The sequence below is a fragment of the Bos grunniens genome, chromosome 26 (assembly GCF_055505025.1).
Source record: "Bos grunniens cultivar Pamir isolate PY7600 chromosome 26, Bosgru_T2T1.0, whole genome shotgun sequence".
NCBI classification, from domain to species: Eukaryota; Metazoa; Chordata; class Mammalia; order Artiodactyla; family Bovidae; genus Bos; species Bos grunniens.
In genome coordinates this window covers 49,019,699-49,039,004 of record NC_141190.1, presented here as the reverse complement: position 1 = coordinate 49,039,004, position 19,306 = coordinate 49,019,699, and positions in this window count along the sequence as shown.

Here is a 19,306-nt window from a genome sequence, read left to right as displayed (position 1 = left end):
GCGAGAGCTACGGAGAAAACTAAAGCCAGGAAAAGAGGGGAGGAAGTGAGGCGTTGCAGTTTAATAAACCGATGGCGGAGGGTTTGTAGCATTTCCTCTCTGCCTTCAATCTGTTATCAGTCTCTCCCCTGTAATTGCCACTGTGTTAACTCTGTAACTCTAACGTATATTATGATACTACAAATACTATTCCTTTCCTATACCACTAAACCCGGCTGCTGGCAGGGGGATGATCCAGGACCCATGTTGAAACGGATGTATAATTTTTACAGGCTGTCAACTGCTCCAGATCATGTCAGGATGCTTCATCTGAGCCCACGACACTCATCGGTAACTCTTTACCCTGGCATTGCTGCCTTTTCCCCACATCGATGGAGCAAGCATGCCTTCCTTGGCGCATCAGGAAGCCCAGCCAGCTTCCCTGCAGTGGGTTGGAACTGGCTGTTCTCCAGGCCCTGAGACTAGAATTTGTTTCCATGTTGCACACCTGAGTTAACGCAGCTATTTTCTTGGATCCCATTTCCTTCTTTTTCTTGAATTCTTTCTATTGTTGCTATTGTTGACTTTTTGGAGTGCATCCTCAAGTCTTTCTCGGACAGGGCACAAAAGGAGAATTAACAGATTACTTCTCCCAGATTTGCATATCTGGGAGTTCTGTCTCCAAACGTAATTGCTGGTCTGGCTGAGGACAGATTCTGAGTCCAAAATATGCTCCTCGTGACTTTAAAGGTCGACTCTGCTGTGTTCTGGGACCCACTGTGACTGATGGGAAGTCTCTTGCTGATTCCCCTGTGGTTAGCCTCTCCCTTCCCTTTCTAGGCACTCCAGAGATGTGTCCTTAATCTTTGATATCCTGAAAGTCCACAAGACTGGGACCACGTCTGAGTCTCCTTTTGGGCGGAGAAATCAGAATTTCACAGGACCAACAGGGTTGGTGGGCCTGAAATGTGAATACAGCTGCTTTGACTGTGAGAGCATCTGTGCAGGGTGAACAAATTCATACTGGGTGTGGGTGGCTGCTAGGCTGACTGCTCCCAGGAGGGGTGAGGAAGAGGTTTTTTTTTCACTTATTTATTATTTTTTAAATTAGTATTTTACATTAAAATGTACTTGATTAACAGTAAGTTTCAGGTGTGTGGCTAAGTGATCCAGTTATACGCCTTCACGTATCTATTCTTTTTCAAGGTCTTTTCCCGCTCAGGCTATTACGGAACGTTGAGCAGAGCTCTCTGCTGTGCCTGTATGTATAGCTCCTCGTTGGCTGCCTGTTGCAGACACAGCACTGTGTATATCTCAGTCCCAACCTCCCAGGCTCTCCCTGCCCACTGCCCTTCCCTCCTGCTGACCATAAGTTCATTCTCTAAGTCTGCGAGTCTGTTTCTACTTTGTAAATAAGTTCATTTGTATCTTTTTTTATTCTGCATATAAAGGATATCACATATTTGTCTTTCTCCACCTGACATACTTCACTTAGTATGATAATCTTCAGATCCATCCATGTTGCTGCAAATGGCATTATTTCATTCTTTCAAATGGCTGAGTAACCCACTGTCTATGTACCACATCTTTGTTCATCCCTTCTGACAGAAGTTGCTGCCACGTCTTGGCTCTTGTAGACAGTGCTGCAGTGAACACTGGGGTGCATATATCCTTTGGATACCTGGTTTTCTCAGATATATGCCCAGGGGTGGGACTGCTGTATCAAATGGTAGTTCTATTTTTAGTTTTTAAAGAAGCTTCTATGTTGTTCTCCGCAGCATCTGTAGCGATTTGCATTCCCATCAGTAGTGGGGACTTCCCTGTGGCTCAGCTGGTAAAGAATCCGCCTGCAATGTGGGAGACCTGGGTTTGATCCCTTGGGTTGGGAAGATCCCCTGAAGAAGGGAAAGGCTACCCACTCCAGTAGAATTGCCTGGAGAATTCCATGGAGAGAGGAGCCTGGAAGGCTACAGTCCATGGGGTCGCAAAGAGTCAGACACGACGAAGCGATTTTCATTTTCACTTGCTTTCACCAATAGTGTAGGAGGGCCCCTCTTCTCCACACCCTCTCCAGCATTTCTTGGTTTTAGACTTTCTGATCATGGTCATTCTGACTGGTGTGAGGTCATATCTCATGTAGTTTTGACTTGCAATTCTCTAATAATTAGTGACGCTGGGGCTCTTTTCATCTGTCTGATGGCCCATCTGTACATCTTCTTTGGAGAAATGTCTATAGAGGTCTTCTGCTCATTTATTTATTTATTTATTTTATGTTGAGCTGCATGAGCTGTTTGTAAATTTGGGAAGTTAATTCCTTGTCAGTCGCATCATTTGCAAATATTTTCTCCCATTCTCTCAATGAAAAGTGGATTGTCTTTTAATTTTGCTTTGCAAAAGCTTTTGAGTTTAATTAGGTCTTATTTGTTTATTTTTGTTTTTATTTCCATTACTCTAGGAGACGGGTCAAAAAGATATTGCTACAATTTATGTCAAAGAGGGGTCTGCGCATGTTTTCCCTTAAAAGTTTTATAGTATTCAGTCTTACGTTGAGGTCTTTAATCCACTTTGAGTTTATTTTTGTGTGTGGTGTTAATGTTCTAATGTCCTTATTCTGCATGTAGCTGTCCAGTTTTCCTAGCACTACTTATTGAAGAGACTGTCTTTTCTCCATTATATAGTCGTGCCTCCCTTGTCATAGACTAATCGACCATCGATGTGTGGGTTTATTTCTGGCTTTCTATCCTGTCCCATTGAGCTATGAATATACGTCTGTTTCTGTGCCAGCTCCATATTGGTTTGATCCCATAGCTTTGCAGTGTAGTCTGAGGCCAGGGCAACGGATCCCTCCAGCTCTGTTTTTCTTTCTCAAGATTGCTTTGATCATTCAGGGACTTCTGTGTCTCCATACAAATTTTAAAAAAAAAAAAATTGGTCTAATTCTGTGGATGCCATTGGTAATTTGATAGGGATTGCATTGGATCTGTAGATTGCCTTGGGTAGGAGAGAGGAGGTACTATTTATGGTAAAAGGAGAGTTGCAAAGCCTAAGCCAGCTCTGATTTCAGTATCCGTGTGGAGGTCTCCTGTGGCAGGGGCCCTGGCTTTCACCACAGCACCCCCACACTGGGTCCCCTGCTGCCCTGGGCACGTTCTCCTGCTTGCCCAGGATGAGTCGTCAGCCCAGGGCCCTAGCTGGGATGGACGCCGGGTTAACAAAGTGTGCCACCCAGGAGGAGCTCGGACCACGCGGTCAAGCCCATGATGCATCACGTGAGCAGCTGTGAAGTCAGGGGTGTTTCATTTTTTTTTAAATTTTATTTTATTTAACTTTACAATATTGTATTGGTTTTGCCATATATCAAAATGAATCCGCCACAGGTATACATGTGTTCCCCATCCCAAACCCTCCTCCCTCCTCCCTCCCCATACCATCCCTCTGGGTCATCCCAGTGCACCAGCCCCAAGCATCCAGTATCGTGCATCGAATCTGGACTGGCGACTCGTTTCATATATGCTGTTATACATATTTCAATGCCATTCTCCCAAATCATCCCACCCTCTCCCTCTCCCACAGAGTCCAAAAGACAGCAAAAGAGACACTGATGTATAGAACAGTCAGGGATGTTTCAGAGGGAAGGTGCCATCGGGCAGCAGGGTTGGAGCTATGACAGTTACCACTGGTGCCTGACATTGGCACTGCCAGCGTACCGTGGGAAGTCGCAGCTCAGGCCAGCGAGCCTTGATCCTGGCTGGCGCTGGGACCCCGAGGCCTCGGATCCTGGCATCACGCTGGTGGAGGTGGAGTCTGGTTCGGGTGAAATCAGACTTTAGAACAAGACCCCAGATCTCTTTCATCTCTACCATCAAGTGGCTCAGATGGTAAAGTGTCTGCCTGCAATGCAGGAGACCCGGGTTCGATCCCTGGGCTGGGAAGATCCCCTGGAGAAGGAAATGGCAATCCACTCCAGTATCCTTGCCTGGAGAATCCCATGAACAGAGAAGCCTCGTACAGTCCATGGGGTCACAAAGAGTCAGACACAACTGAGTGCCTTCACTTTGCAGATCTCGTATCTGTCCACTGATTTGTGTGCCCCTTCCTCCTGGGCTCCCCACAGCTTGGAGGCAAACAGTGGAAGGGGTGGCTCCTGTGGGGAATGGTCTGAGCCTCTGACGTCAGAGTCCTTGTCCTCATAGCTTCGTCCACGCCCCGCCCTGGAACCCAGGTGCCGAGCTCCGTGTCTGCAGTGGTCTGACGGGCACTGGCAGAGCCTGGGGGACCAGAGGCCGGGTGGGGGCGCACGGTGCTCAGGCACGTGCTCGCAGGTGCGTTGGGAGGCTGCTTGGCTTGAATAGAAGAGGCTTCCTCTTTGGCCTCCCTGGGCGTCTTTCCTGCACTGACCTGCCACCTGGGCCACCAGCACCTGCAGGCCAGCTTGGCTCCCTGCCCCCACCCCATGTTGCTCCTTCCGTCCGGGTCGCCCCTCCAGGACTTGAGTGTGGGCTGGATACCTCGCCCCACTGTGGAAGCCCAGCATGGCCGAAGGGCAGATGGAGGAGGGGATCCCTGCACACTTTACAGGCAGCTGCGCCTCCTGGCTTGGGAGTGCCCTCCATGGGCGTCTGGAGGCTGGCCCTGGCCTGGGAACCCAGCCCGGGCCAGAGAGCCTGAGTCAGGGCCGGCAGTGCCCAGCACGCCCTTCAGGGCGGCCGGGGCAGCTGGCCTCTCCTCCACCACGCCAGGGGCTGCTGGGGGGTCTTGGCCCTGACCTGTGGCCACCACTTCTGGACAGGAAAGCCCGTCCTCTGTCCCTGTGCCCAGGCGAAGGGAGCCTTTCTGCTCAGGGTCACAGGAAGAGGCCGGGCCCCTGGCGGGAGGGGACCCAGACTCACCATGGGGACAAACACGTGGGTTCTGGGATGAGGCTGTAACCCCCGCCTCCCTGCGGGCGGGGGTGCACGGTGCTCAGGTGCTGCTCGCAGGTGCTTGGGAGGCCTCCTGGTCTGTCTAGAAGTCCCTGGACCTCTGCACTGCACTGGGACCAGGGCCACCCAAGGACCACGGGCCTGGGCTGAGCTCCTGAGCTGAGGGCAGTCAGGAGCAGGGCTGGGATGTGGCCCTCACAGGTCGGGGCCCGGTTTGCATCCTGGAATAGTCCTGGGCCATCAAAAGGCGGGGGCCCCTTCCCGCCACAGCCTGGACAACCTACAGAGGACAAGGAGCTGGACCAACGGCCACGTCTTATGCGGCCTCGTTCGCACCAAGTGTCCGAGACTGCAGATCCACAGAAGCGAACAGCAGACTGAGGAGGACCAGGGGCTGGCGGGGGGCGTTCAGAGGGAGACCAGTGCACATCACATCTTTTCAAGGGTCTATCTGAACAACCATCGATTTGACGTCCCCTATCGTTCAGACGTCCCTGGCGGTTCAGGTTGAGGACAAGAATGATGCGTTTGGGTTAAGGCAGGACAGGTGTCCGGAGGGGATGGGATCTGGCTGGAGCTGTGGAATGGGGAGTGTGCCGGCTGCCTCACGGCTGCCCCAAGGGTATCAGGTCCCAACCCTGGAGCCTGTCATCATGTCTTACAAGGGACAAGGGTGCTCGCAGTTTGGAGTGAAAGATCTGGAAAGGTTAAGTTACCCTGGACTGTCAGGATGAGGCCTAAACACGGCCACCTCTCCTTAGAGGAGGGAGGCAGAAAGGCGGTGTTTTGTGGGCAGAGGAGGAGGAGGCCACCTGAGTGCACACGCTGGGATCAGAGGGGGCGGTCCTGAGCCAAAGGAGCTCAGCCCCTGGGGGGAGCAAGGAACAGGCCCCTTCCCCCTGAGCCCCTGGAGTGCCTCGGCCTTGGTGGCACCCGGCTTCAGCCTGGTGGTACTGATTTCCACCTTTTGGGCCCCAGAGCTGTTCCCCCAGGGAACAAATTCCTGTTGTTTTCAGGCACCCAGTTTGGGGTGATTTGTTACAGCCATCCCAGGACACTCCCAGACTCAGTGGTGCTGGACGTGAGTGGTGCCCAGAAGCTGCTGGGAGCTCATCTCCGGGTATGTCTCTTGCGAATGCACAAGGACAGGACTTTACCTGGGAGCCAGGCAGGACAGCGGGGTGTCGGTGCGGGAGGCCTGAGTGTGCGGCGTGCAGCCCCACAGGCCTTGGAGATCAGGCCTGTGGGGGAAGTCTGTGTCTTCCCGCCAACCCCCAGTACCTGAAGCTGCCCCCTGGGAGCTGGCCCTTGGTCCGTCCTGCAGGCGGGCTCAGGCAGGGCCTGTGGCCAGGTCCCTCCAGGGAGGGCACTTGCCCCGTGTGGTGCTGAGGACCGTGGGTGAGCAGGAACAGCTCTGCCCCAGTGAGAGGAGGCTGTGGGGCTCTGGGTGCAGTGGGCACCGAGGACCCAGCAGCCTGGCCAGGAGGGAGGGCACACCCTCGTGGGGCCCAGACTGAAAGGCCTGCAGAGCTGGGATGCGGGGAACTAAAAGCCAGGTCAGGTCCCTGTGCTGTAACACCCGCTTCCATACCGCAGGCTGGTGTCCCCCGGGGAGCTGTCTGTCCCTGCTCAGACTTGCTGTCTTCATCTAAAGCAGAACGACAAGGGTGTCCGCCCTGCAGGGCTCTGGTGGGAACCGGAAGGCTCGCAGGTGCTCAGAAAACACTGCCGATCCTCACGACTTTTTAACTTGGCTGTTTATGTTGAGGTCAGCGGAGGTTCACGTGCAGTTGTGAAGAATAGCACACGGAGAGCCCAGGTCTGCTCTACCTGTCTCCCTCCGTGACGACATGGTGGCAGCATCTGGCCCAGCTGTGACGCAGCATCAGTGGCAGGGCACCCGCAGCTGGAGGCAGGGCCCCGGCAGTCCCACCAGCCCGGGGCATGCCCTGCCCTGCCTCAGCAGGCCCTACCCTGGAAACCCTGCTGAGTCACCTTCCCATAACCGTGTGTGTTTATTTCTGGGCCCTCCGTTCTACACCACTGACCCCTGTGTGTGTTTCTAATGCCAGTCATGCTGTTTTAATTTCTGTAGCTTTGTAGTACAGTTTGAAATCAGGACAGGAGATACCTCCAGCTTTTTCTTCTTTCTCAAGACTGTTTTGGCTATTGGGGATCATTTGTGTTTCCATATAAGTTTTAGAATTATTTGTTCTAGTTCTGTGAAAAATGCCATTGGTATTTTGATAGGGATTGACCTGAATCTGTAGATCGCCTTGGGTAGTATGGCCATTTTAGGAATATTAATTTTTCCAATGCATGAGCACAATATACTTTCCATTTGTATCATCTTCACTTTCTTTCATCAATATCTTATAGTTTTCAGAGTGCTTTACCTCTTTGGTTAGATTTATTCTGATGTATTTTATTCTTTTTGGTGCAAATGTAAATTAGGTTGTTTCTTAATATTGCTTTCTGATAGTTCATTATTAGTGTATAAAAATGCAACAGATTTCTGTGTATTAATTTTGTATCCTGCAATTTTGCTAAATTCATTTATTAATTTCGAATGTTTTTCGTGGTGTCTTTAGAGTTTTCTCTTTGTTTAGTATCATGTCATTGTCGAACACTGACAGTTTTGCGTCTTTCTTCAGATTTGTATTATTATTGTTTTATTGCCTGATTACTGTGATTAGGAATTCCAACGCAAGGTTGAATAAGGGTTGAGAATGGGCATACTTGGACACACTAGTTGTGTCCTGGTCTTAGATAGGACACTAAGCACCTTAGAGAACGCTTTCAGCTTTTCACTGTTGGGTATAATGTTGGCTGTAGCTTTCTCACATATGGCCTTTCTAAAATGTTGAGGTACGTCCTCTTTTTGTCCACTTGGTTGAGAGATTTTATAAGTTAAAGTTGAATTGTGTCAAAAGCTTTTTCCGCACCTATTGAGATGACTAGATGAGTTTTATTCTTCAACTTGTTAATGTGGTGTGCGGATTCTGGATATACAGTAAGTCCCCTACATACAAATGAGTTCTACTCTGAGAATGTGCTTGAAAGTCCAACAAAGTTAGCCTAGGTACCCAACTAACACACTCAGCTATATAGTATTGTACTGTAATACGTTTGTACTACTTTTCACACAAATAATACATAAGCAACACAGAAAATAAAAAACATATTTGATCTTACAGTACAGTACCTTGAAAAGCACAATCAGTTCAGTTCAGTTCATTTGCTCAGTCGTGTCCAACTTTGCAACCCCATGGACTGCAGCACACCAGGCTTCCCTGTCCATCACCAACCCCTGGAGTTTGCTCAGACATATGTCCATTGAGTCCGTGATGCCATCCAACCACCTCATCCTCTGTCATCCCCTTCTCCTCCTACCTTCAGTCTTTCCCAGCATCAGGGTCTTTTCCAATGAGTCAGTTCTGTGCATCAGGTGGCCAAAGTATTGGAGTTTCAGCTTCAGCATCAGTCCTTCCAATGAACATTCAGGACTGATCTCCTTGAAGATTGATTGGTCTGATCTCCTTGCAGTCCAAGAGACTCTCAAGAGTCTTCTCCAACACCACAGTTCAAAAGCATCAATTCTTTGGCACTCAGCTTTCTTTATGGTCCAACTCTCACATCCATAACATGACTGCTGGAAAAACCATAGCCTTGACTAGACGGACCTTTGTTGGCAAAGTAATCTCTGCTTTTTAATATGCTATGTAAGTTGGTCATAGCTTTTCTTCCAAGGAGCAAGCATCTTTTAATTTCATGACTGCAGTCACCATCTGCAGTGATTTTGGAGCCCAAGAAAATAAAGTCTGTCACTGTTTCCACTGTTTCCCCATCTATTTCCCATGAAGTGATGGGACTGGATGCCAAGATCTTCACTTTTTGAATGTTGAGTTTGAAGCCGGCTTTTTCACTCTCCTCTTTCACTTTCATCAAGAGGCTCCTTAGTTCCTCTTCCATTTCTGCCATAAGGGTGGTGTCATCTGCGTATCTGAGGTGATTGATATTTCTCCCAGAAATCTTGATTCCGGCTTGTGCTTCATCCAACCTGGAATTTTGCTGATGTACTCTGCATATAAGTTAAATAAGCAGGGTGACAATATACAGCCTTGACGTACTCCTTTCCTAACTTGGAACTAGTCCGTTGTTCCATGTCCAGTTCTAACTGTTGCTTCCTGACCTGCATACAGATTTCTCAAGAGACAGGTCAGGTGGTCTGGTATTCCCATCCCTTTAAGAATTTTCCATAGTTTGTTGTGATCCACACAGTCAAAGATTTTGGCATAAAGCAGAAGTAGATGTTTTTCTGGAATTCTCTTGCTTTTTCTATGATCCAATGGATGTTGGCAGTTTGATCTCTGGTTCCTCTGCCTTTTCTAAATCCATTTTGAACACCTGGAAGGTCTTGGTTTGAACAGTATGAAAAGGCAAAATGATAGGATACTGAAAGAGGAGCTCCCCAGGTCGGTAGGTGCCCAATATGCTACAGGAGATCAGTGGAGAAATAACTCCAGAAAGAATGAAGGAATGGAGCCAAAGCAAAAACAATACCCATTTGTGGGTGTGACTGGTGATAGAAGCAAGATCTGATGCTGTAAAGAGCAATATTGCATAGGAACCTGGAATGTCAGGTCCATGAATCAAGGCAAATTGGAAGTGGCCAACAGGAGATGGCAAGAGTGAATGTCGACATTCCAGGAATTAGCGAACTAAAATGGACTGGAGTGGGTGAATTTAACTCCGATGACCATTATATCTACTACTGCAGGCAGGAATCCCTCAGAAGAAATGGAGTAGCCATCGTGGTCAACAAAAGAGTCCAAAATGCAGTACTTGGATGCAGTCTCAAAAATGACAGAATGATCTCTGTTCGTTTTCAAGGCAAACCACTCAATATCACAGTAATCCAAGCCTATGCCCCAACCAGTAACACTGAAGAAGCTGAAGTTGAACGGTTCTATGAAGACCTACAAGACCTTTTAGAACTAACACCCCAAAAAGATGTCCTTTTCATTATAGGGGATGGAATGCAAAAGTAGGAAGTCAAGAAACACCTGGAGTAACAGGCAAATTTGGCCTTGGAATACAGAATGAAGCAGGGCAAAGACTAATAGAGTTTTGCCAAGAGAATGCACTGGTCATAACAAACATCCTCTTCCAACAACATAAGAGAAGACTCTACACATGGACATCACCAGGTGGTCAACACTGAAATCAGATTGATTATATCCTTTGCAGCCAAAGATGGAGAAGCTCTATACAGTCAACAAAAACGAGACCAGGAGCTGACTGTGGCTCAGATCATGAACTCCTTATTGCCAAATTCAGACTTAAATTGAAGAAAGTAGGGAAAACCACTATACCATTCAGGTATGACCTAAATCAAATCCCTAATGATTATACAGTGGAAGTGAGAAATAGATTTAAGGGACTAGATCTGATAGACAGAGTGCCTGATGAACTATGGATGGAGGTTCGTGACATTGTACAGGAGACAGGGATCAAGACCATCCCCATAGAAAAGAAACGCAAAAAAGCAAAATGGCTGTCTGGGGAGGCCTTACAAATAGCTGTGAAAAGAAGAGAAGCGAAAAGCAAAGGAGAAAAGAAAAGATATAAGCATCTGAATGCAGAGTTCTAAAGAATAGCAAGAAGAGATAAGAAAGCCTTCCTCAGTGATCAATGCAAAGAAATAGAGGAAAACAAGAGAATGGGAAAGACTAGAGATTTCTTCAAGAAAATTAGAGATTCCAAGGGAACATTTAATGCAAAGATGGGGTCTATAAAGGATAGAAATGGTATGGACCTAACAGAAGCAGAAGATATTAAGAGGAGGTGGCAAGAATACACAGAAGCACTGTACAAAAAAGATCTTCATGACCCAGATAATCATGATGGTGTGATCACTCACCTAGAGCCAGACATCCTGGAATGTGAAGTCAAGTGGGCCTTAGGAAGCATCACTACGAACAAAGCTAGTGGAGGTGATGGAATTCCAGTCGAGCTATTTCAAATCCTGAAAGATGATGCTGTGAAAGTGATGCACTCAATATGCCAGCAAATTTGGAAAACTCTGCAGTGGCCATAGGACTGGAAAAGGTCAGTTTTCATTCCAATCCCAAAGAAAGGCAATGCCAAAGAATGCTCAAACTACTGCACAATTGCACTCATCTCACACGCTAGTAAAGTAATGTTCAAAATTCTCCAAGCCAGGCTTCAGCAATATGTGAACTATGAACTTCCAGATGTTCAAGGTGGTTTTAGAAAAGGCAGAGGAACCAGAGATCAAATTGCCAACATCCTCTGGATCATGGAAAAAGCAAGAGAGTTCCAGAAAAACATCTATTTCTGCTTTATTGACTATGCCAAAGCCTTTGATGTGTGGATCACAATAAACTGTGGAAAATTCTGAAAGAGATGGGAATACCAGACCACCTGACCTACCTATTGAGAAACCTATATGCAGGTCAAGAAGCAACAGTTAGAACTGGACATGGAACAACAGACTGGTTCCAAATAGGAAAAGGAGTACGTCAAGGGTGTATATTGTCACCCTGCTTATTTAACTTATAAGCAGAGTACATCATGAGAAACGCTGGGCTGGAAGAAGCACAAACTGGAACCTAGCTTGCTGGGAGAAATATCAATAACCTCAGATACGCAGATGACACCACCCTTACGGCAGAAAGTGAAGAGGAACTAAAAAGCCTCTTGATGAAAGTGAAAGAGGAGAGTGAAAAAGTTGGCTTAAAACTCAACATTCAGAAAACGAAGATCATGGCATGTAGTCCATCACTTCATGGGAAATAGATGGGGAAACAGTGGAAACAGTGTCAGACTTTATTTTTTTGGGCTCCAAAATCACTGCAGATGGTGACTGCAGCCATGAAATTAAAAGACGCTTGCTCCTTGGAAGGAAAGTTATGACCAACCTAGATAGCATATTCAAAAGCAGAGACATTACTTTGCCAACAAAGGTCCATCAAGTCAAGGCTATGACTTTTCCTGTGGTCGTGTATGGATGTGAGAGTTGGACTGTGAAGAAAGCTGAGCGCCAAAGAATTGATGCTTTTGAACTGTGGTGTTAGAGAAGATTCTTCAGAGTCCCTTGGACTGCAAGGAGATCCAACCAGTCCATTCTAAAGGAGATCAGTCCTGGGTGTTCATTGGAAGGACTGATGCTAAAGCTGAAACTCCAATACTTTGGCCACCTCATGCGAAGAGCTGACTCACTGGAAAAGACCCTGATGCTGGGAGGGATTGGGGGCAGAAGGAGAAGGGGACAACAGAGGATGAGGTGGCTGGATGGCATCACCGACTCGATGGACATGAGTTTGAGTGAACTCCGGGAGTTGGTGATGGACAGGGAGGCCTGGCGTGCTGCGATTCATGGGGTCGCAAAGAGTCAGACACGACTGAGCGACTGAACTGGACTGAACTGAACTGAAGGTCTTGGTTCACGTACTGTTGAAGCCCAGCTTGGAGAATTTCGAGCATTACTTTGCTAGTGTGTGAGATGTGTGCAGTTGGGCAGCAGTTTGAACATTCTTTGGCGTTGCCTTTCTTTGGGATTACCTATTGTGCTTTGAGCAGTACAGTAGTTCCAGCTGTATCACTGCTGACCTTAAGCTTGCTTCTGGACATCCTGGGCTTGAAATAAAGAGACTGCACTGCTGTTCTCTATACAGTGCTGTACAATAAAGTCCACAAAAGCACAACCGTGTGAGGACGCACACGTGACGATGTGCATCAGACGCATGAACTGCATGTGTGACTGGACCTGTGGAAGCGTGTTTGCACCTTCAAAAGTTCGAAACCTGAAGGTTTGTATGTAGGGACTGAGTATACAGAACCATTTTTGCGTCCCTTCGACAAATCCTACCTGATCATAGCGTATGATCCATTCAACGTATTTTTTATTTCAGTTTGCTAGTATTTTGTTGAGAATTTTTATATCTATGTTCAACAGTGATACTAGCCTGTAATTTTCTTTCTTTATGGAATCTTTGTCCGGTTTTAGTAATCAGGGTGATGCTGGCTTCAAAGAATGAGTGCAGAAGCATTCCTTCCGCTTCAGTTTTTTTGGAATAGTTTGAGAAGGATAGGTGTTAACTCTTCCTAAATGTTTTGTAGAATTCACCTGTGACGCTGTCTAGATGTGGACTTGTGTTTGCTGGGACTGCAACACTTTTTTGAATTCCATTTTCACTTAAGTATTGTGTTTCTGTTTATGTCTTTGATGTTCCAAAGCCACCACTCTTGCTATTTCTTTCTTGTTTAAAGAACATTCTCTAGCCATTTTTGGAGGGTTAGGTCAACCAGCAAGAAAGTCTGAGTTGTCTTTCATCTGAGAAAGTCTTCATCTCTCTTTTATTCCTGAAGGACATTTTTTTTTCTGAATGTCGGTTCCTGGGTTGACAGTTCTTTTCTTTCAACACTTAAAATAACTTTTGCCACTTTTATTCTGACTTCCTTGGTTTCTGATGATAAATCCATTGTCATTAAAATTACTTTTTCTCTATATGTAATGGCTTTCCAGGTGGTGCTAGTGGTAAAAAACAAAAAACCCACCTGCCAGTGCAGGAGATGCCAAAGCCAGGGATTCGATCCCTGAGTTGGGAAGGTGCCCTGGAGGAGGAAATTGGTGGCCCACTCTAGTATCCTTGCCTAGAGAATCCCATGGACAGAGGAGCCGGGCAGGCTGCAGCCCGGGGGATCGCAGAGTCGGACACGAGCGAGCGTCTGAACACGTATATGTAGGGTGTCTCCTCTCTGTTCCTGTGTGCAGTGTGCTTCTTTTGGTCTTGGGTCTTCAGAGCTGTGGCTGTGCTGTGCCTCGGTGTGCATGTCTTTGGGTCTATTCTGTTCGGGGTTTACTCACTTTGTGGACTCTGTACGATAATGTCCTTTCCTAGGTAGTTTGCCAGCCTTTTTTTCATTACCCTCCTCCTGGGGACTCTAGTAACACAAATGTTTGATCTTCAGTTATAATTCCACATGTCCCCGAGGCTCTGTTTATTTTTAAAAATCTATTTTCTTTGTTGTTTAGATTGAATTCACTGATTCTTTCATCTGACTCCTCCATTCCGCCATATATAGAGCCAGTCCCCTGAGTTTTTTATTTTGGTTATTGTATTTTCATTTCTTAAATTTCCACTTCTTCTTTATATCTTCCCTTTCTAAAACCTTCTATTTATTTTCTGATGTTTTCTATTTTTTCATTTGTTTCAAGTATATTTGTAATTGCTTATTGAAGCACTCTGATGATGACTATTTTAAAATCTCTATCAGACAATTTTAACATCTTATCATCCCATTGTTAGAATCTCTTAATTATCTTTTTTCTTTTTTTCCATTGAGCTTGAGATATGCCTGGTTTTTGCTATGACAAGTGATTTTCGATGGCAACCTGGACCTTTTGGATACTATATCACAAGAGACTGAATCTTCCTTAAACTTCTGATTTAGCTGGCTTCCTCTGATGCTGCTCTGGCAAGGAAAGAGGAAGGTATCACCTCATTATTGCCCGGTGGGGGTACTGCCAGGTGTCCAGGTTTACCGTCAGCCCCTGTCTACCCCTCACTTATTACTACCGGGTGAGGGTAGGAGTTCTGGCTGCCTGTGCAGCCCCCATGGGGGGCTTCCCTGATGGCTCAGTGGGTAAAGAATCCACCTGCCAATGCAGGAGACTCAGTAGATGCTGGTTTGATCCCTGGGTCGGGACGATCCCCTGGAGGCGGAAATGGTACCCTCTCCAGTATTCTTGCCTGGAGAATCCCATGGACAGAGGGGCCTGGCAGCTACAGTCCATGGGTCACAAAGAGATGGACACGACAGAGCAACTGAGCACATGTGCACAGCAGGAGGAATAGAGAAAAGTACAGCTGACCCTTGAGCAACACAGTGGCGAGGGGAGCTGATCCTGCATGCATTCATAAACCCACGTGTGACTTCACAGGTGGCCCACTGCGCCTGCGGTTTGCCCCATGGTCTGCATCTTCCCCGCTGACCCTCACCACCTCCCCATCGCCTGGAGCATCCCAACAGGGCTGACGTGCGTCCTCTCCACACTCCGTGGCTCAGAGGCTGGGTTAGCCTTCTTCCCAGGGAACTGGTGATGCTCACCAGGCCACAACCCCTCAGAACAGGTCTGCTCCAGCCTGGGGCCACCCTGGAGCCAGGGAGTCCCCAGAACACAAGCCAGCCTGTCCACGGGGTTGCTGGGAGAGTTCACGCTCTTGCCTTGTGTGGTGAAGCCACACTTGGCTGGACACAACCAGCCAGGCCGAGAGCAGCACCGCTGTGCCAGCTGATCTGCAGGAGGACGGGCAAGGGGCAAGGCTGCTGTTTAAGCCTCTGCACTGCGGAAGGTTTGCTAGAGTGTTACCGTGGTAACAGCTGACTGGTACATGGAGTAAGCAAGGAGCATCTGCCGCTAGGCTTCAAAGGTGGGTGTTTTCGCTGGGTGGTGTTGTTGCTGTAACGAAGTGCCACAAACTTGGTGATGTAAGACTAAGCTTACTGTGCACAGTTTTGCAGGTCGGCCACCTGCGTGAGCTTGACTGGGGGTCTCAGAAAGCGGAAATCAGCCTGCTGGCCTGGCTGTGTTCTCATCTGGGGCTTGGGCATCCTCATCCATCAGATGATCTTTGGCTAAACTCAGCTCCTGTGGTTGCAGGACTGAAGTCCTGTTTCTCGTGAGAGCTGACAGCCCTGAGCTCGTACTGCTGCTCCTTCGCTCCAACATGAGACCCACGAGCACTGCTCTCTGCGGGCTTGGAGGGATCCTGCGGTTCAGTCTTGCTCAGTCCCTGGGAGGGCAACTGCCAAGTTCTTTCTTTCCATCCCTGACCTCTGTCCCGTCTTCTAACTTTCTGTCCCTGACCTCTCACCTCACCGCTGCATTTCCAGAGGCCTCAGGCGCTTGGGCCTGCCGGCCAGGGAACCCTCTGCCGTCCACACACTTTTCACTGAAAACGTCACCTCCTGACCCGAGGGCTTCCCGCTCTGGGGTTTCCCAGGAATGGCGATAAGACAGACTCACCCTTCAGGTCCCGTTAGACCCCAGCAGTGGGGGACAGGCAGGGCAGAGGTGTCTCGGGAAGGGGAGTCCGACCGCCCCCCTGCACACCCTGACAGCCGTCGTCACAGCTGCTTGAATGGAGTCTCTAGGGGAAGTCTTCCACCCTGAGAGCTCCAAGTCCGTCTCCACAGCTGGGAGAAGCAGGTCTCAGTTTGGAACCGACTTCCCAGGCAGGCAGGGCCTCGGGGAGCCGGGCCTCTTCACCCCTGGCCCGGCTGACTGTCCTGTGGGCGGCTGTTCACTGCCTGCCAGGTGGGCCTCGACCCTGAGCGTTCTCACTGCCCCCGCCCGACTCCCACAAAGGCCCCTTGTGCTAGCTGTCCCCCGCAGACAGTGGGTTGCTCTGGTACTCTCACGCGGGTCGCTCCAGTGGGCAGCAAGAGCGAGGGCGTCCCCAAGCATCACAGGATATCTGACCAAGTCAGCCACCGATTTTAAGTAACATTTTCCCACGGACAACAGCCTTCTAGGCAGCAGAGCGGTTTCTGCCTTCCCATTCTATCAAGGTGTGTGTGTGTGTGTGTGTGTGTGTGTGTGTGTGTGTGTGTGACTCTTCCCAGGACACGAAGTCTCTAACACTGAATCACATCTGTATTAATTCAGGAAGCATTGCTGAGCCCCCTCGTCGAGCCAGCTCTGTCCTAAGAAGTAATAAACCGGATGACCGGGACGGGGGCCCTGACTCCAGGAGTTTCTCGCAAGAGAGATGGTAGAGACATGGCTCACTCAGGAATGCGAGACCTGCAAATACAGCAGTGCCTGGGACTGCCTGTGCTCCGGGAATGCCCATGACAGCTTCAGCTTCTGGGTTCAGTGGCCGAGTTTCACCTCCATGATGGGCTCCCTGCACCCCCCATCCTTGGATGAAGTGGAGTGAAGTGAAGTCGCTCAGTCGTGTCTGACTCTTTGTGACCCCATGGACTGTAGCCTACCGGGCTCCTTGGTCCATGGGATTTTCCAGGCGAGAATACTGGAGTGGGTGCCGTTCCCTTCTCCAGAGGATCTTCCCGACCCAGGGATCGAACCCGGGTCTCCCACATTGTAGGCAGACGCTTTACCGTCTGAGCCACCAGGGAAGCACGTGGTGCTGGGGGCAGTCACAGCCCCACCTCCCATCCGCCCACCACGGTGTCGGCTGCTTAGTGGGGGCAAGCAGGCACAGTGCTCGTTACGGGGGAAGAGACCAAAGCAAATATTGAAACAGGTCTGAATATTGATGTTTGTGAATTTACGTTTCTAGGTACAGCGGCCAGTGACAAAGCACACAGATGTGGACCTCGACAGTGAAATGGACATTGATTTTATGTGCCTGAGAGAATGAGGCTTAACCTCCGAGACCTGTGGAGGCCTCTCCCCGTGCACATGTCACCTGGCTGTTTCCCGTTCTCTCGCGTGTGCAGCTGCAACACGGCACCTCCCACGGCATGCGGGCAGGGCCTCCTCACCACTGCACACGGCTCAGCCAGCCTGCGAGAATATTCTGGAGGGCAGTGGAGGGCGTGGCAGTCACTGTGTCCAGTGAGTGAGGCACAGAGGGAGTCGATGGCTTCTCGAAGGACACCTGTGTGCTGACACAGCTATGTGAAAGCGAGCTTATGGACGGTCATCATGGGTGGAGCTCTCTGAGTTTCTTCCTGCCATAAAAAGGATGGGTTTCCTCCAAGCATTCCAGCAGATCATATCATTTCTCACACGGACCCACCAGACCAGCACCATCCCTCTCTCCAGCGATTGGTCCCTGAATCACGACCTACGTGGCAAAATGTTCTCCAGCCATTCCTCATTCATGTATACACACACCACACACACACACACACATCTCCCTTAAGAACGTGCGGAGGTGGACCCGGGGCTCCACTGTCCAGGGGCAGCTCGGGAAGAGAGGGTGCCGTGGAACAAGGGGCAGGCACCCTCAGGGCAGTAGGGGCCCCTTGCGGGGAGTGCTGGGGACAGCAGCCTCTGGGGGACAGGGAAACAGGCAGGACTTGGGCAGGGGTATGCGGGAACTTGCGGTGAAGCAGTACGCAGGGTCACCAAGTGCCCGTTTGAGGATAGAGCCCACCCGCAGCCCCTCCCTGTCATTCCACAGCTGACCTGGCCAGACTGATTGGGCAGAAGCCCTTTCAAGGCTCCACGTGTGCAAAGCAACTTCAAGACATCGACCCCCTCCCGCCTTTGCCTCTGAAGCCACACGTGGCTTGCTCCAGAGCCCGGCCCTGGGCTGTGGCCGCAGCTTCCTGCAGCACGGCCAGGACAGTCCTCCAGCTTTTCTGTGCACGTGCGTGCCTATCTCCGCTGCTGGCACGCAACATCCAATACCTGTGAGGTGCTATTAAAAACATGGGTAATTTTACATCTTAAAATATTGCATACAGGTTTAATGGCTTCATGCTGGCTCACATTAAAAATGACTCCCAAGTGAAGATGACAAGGGGGAAATATTCGTTATTTAGTTCTTTTCTTACATTAAGCTATCATAATAAAGTACATTTCTGGGTTGCATTCTCTAGAGTGCTTTTTACTAAATAAATGGCCAAAAATAACTTTTTCCTTCCAGTAAGGTTTCATGATTCAGCACATTCAATTTTCACTGTAAAAGGTTGAAGTAAAGAGTACAAAACAAATCTAGGAGCAAGAAACAGGCGAGAAAACCCAAGGAGTGTTGGAGGGTGCGGTCCCGCTTCGCCTCACTGGTGCTTTCTGAGACAAACCTTGCTGATGTGAAAGCTGTACTTGTTAGGTGCCGGAACTGCACTGAGGTTTTGAGGAAGCAGGGAGATAAGCATTAGTAGGAGAGAGCTGTAGGTTTTCATCCAAGGGGCATATTAGAGAAATAAGCAGAGCTGGGGTAGGAGAGGGCAGGAGGGTCAGCTCCTTCCAACCCCAGCGCCAGCCACAGGCCCCAGGATGCGAGTGCCCACCTGGTCCCATTTCTTGCCTACAGAGCAGCTCCAGATGTTTATGGCAAAGGTTCCACAGGGGTCATTCGTCAGGTGACACCAAAGACCGGAGATGTGGGGTACTGGGTGCCTTGCCTCATTCCCTAAGAGCTGTGCACAGCTCCACTTGGAGTGGGCCAGGTACTTTCTTTCACAGTGGCTTTATAGGGAGAATCTTGGTCATCTCCCCTTTCGTGGGAGATCTCTTGCGCCCCCCATTTCACTGTGACTGCCGGGCAGAAGGCTGCTTCTCACTAGATTACCAGTGGCACCTCATCTGCAGGGAGGCCTTCCCCCTCCAACATTACCAAAAGGGCCAGGGCACTCCGCGCCACCCTGCACTTGGGAGGGTGCACGCGTCCACACCGACA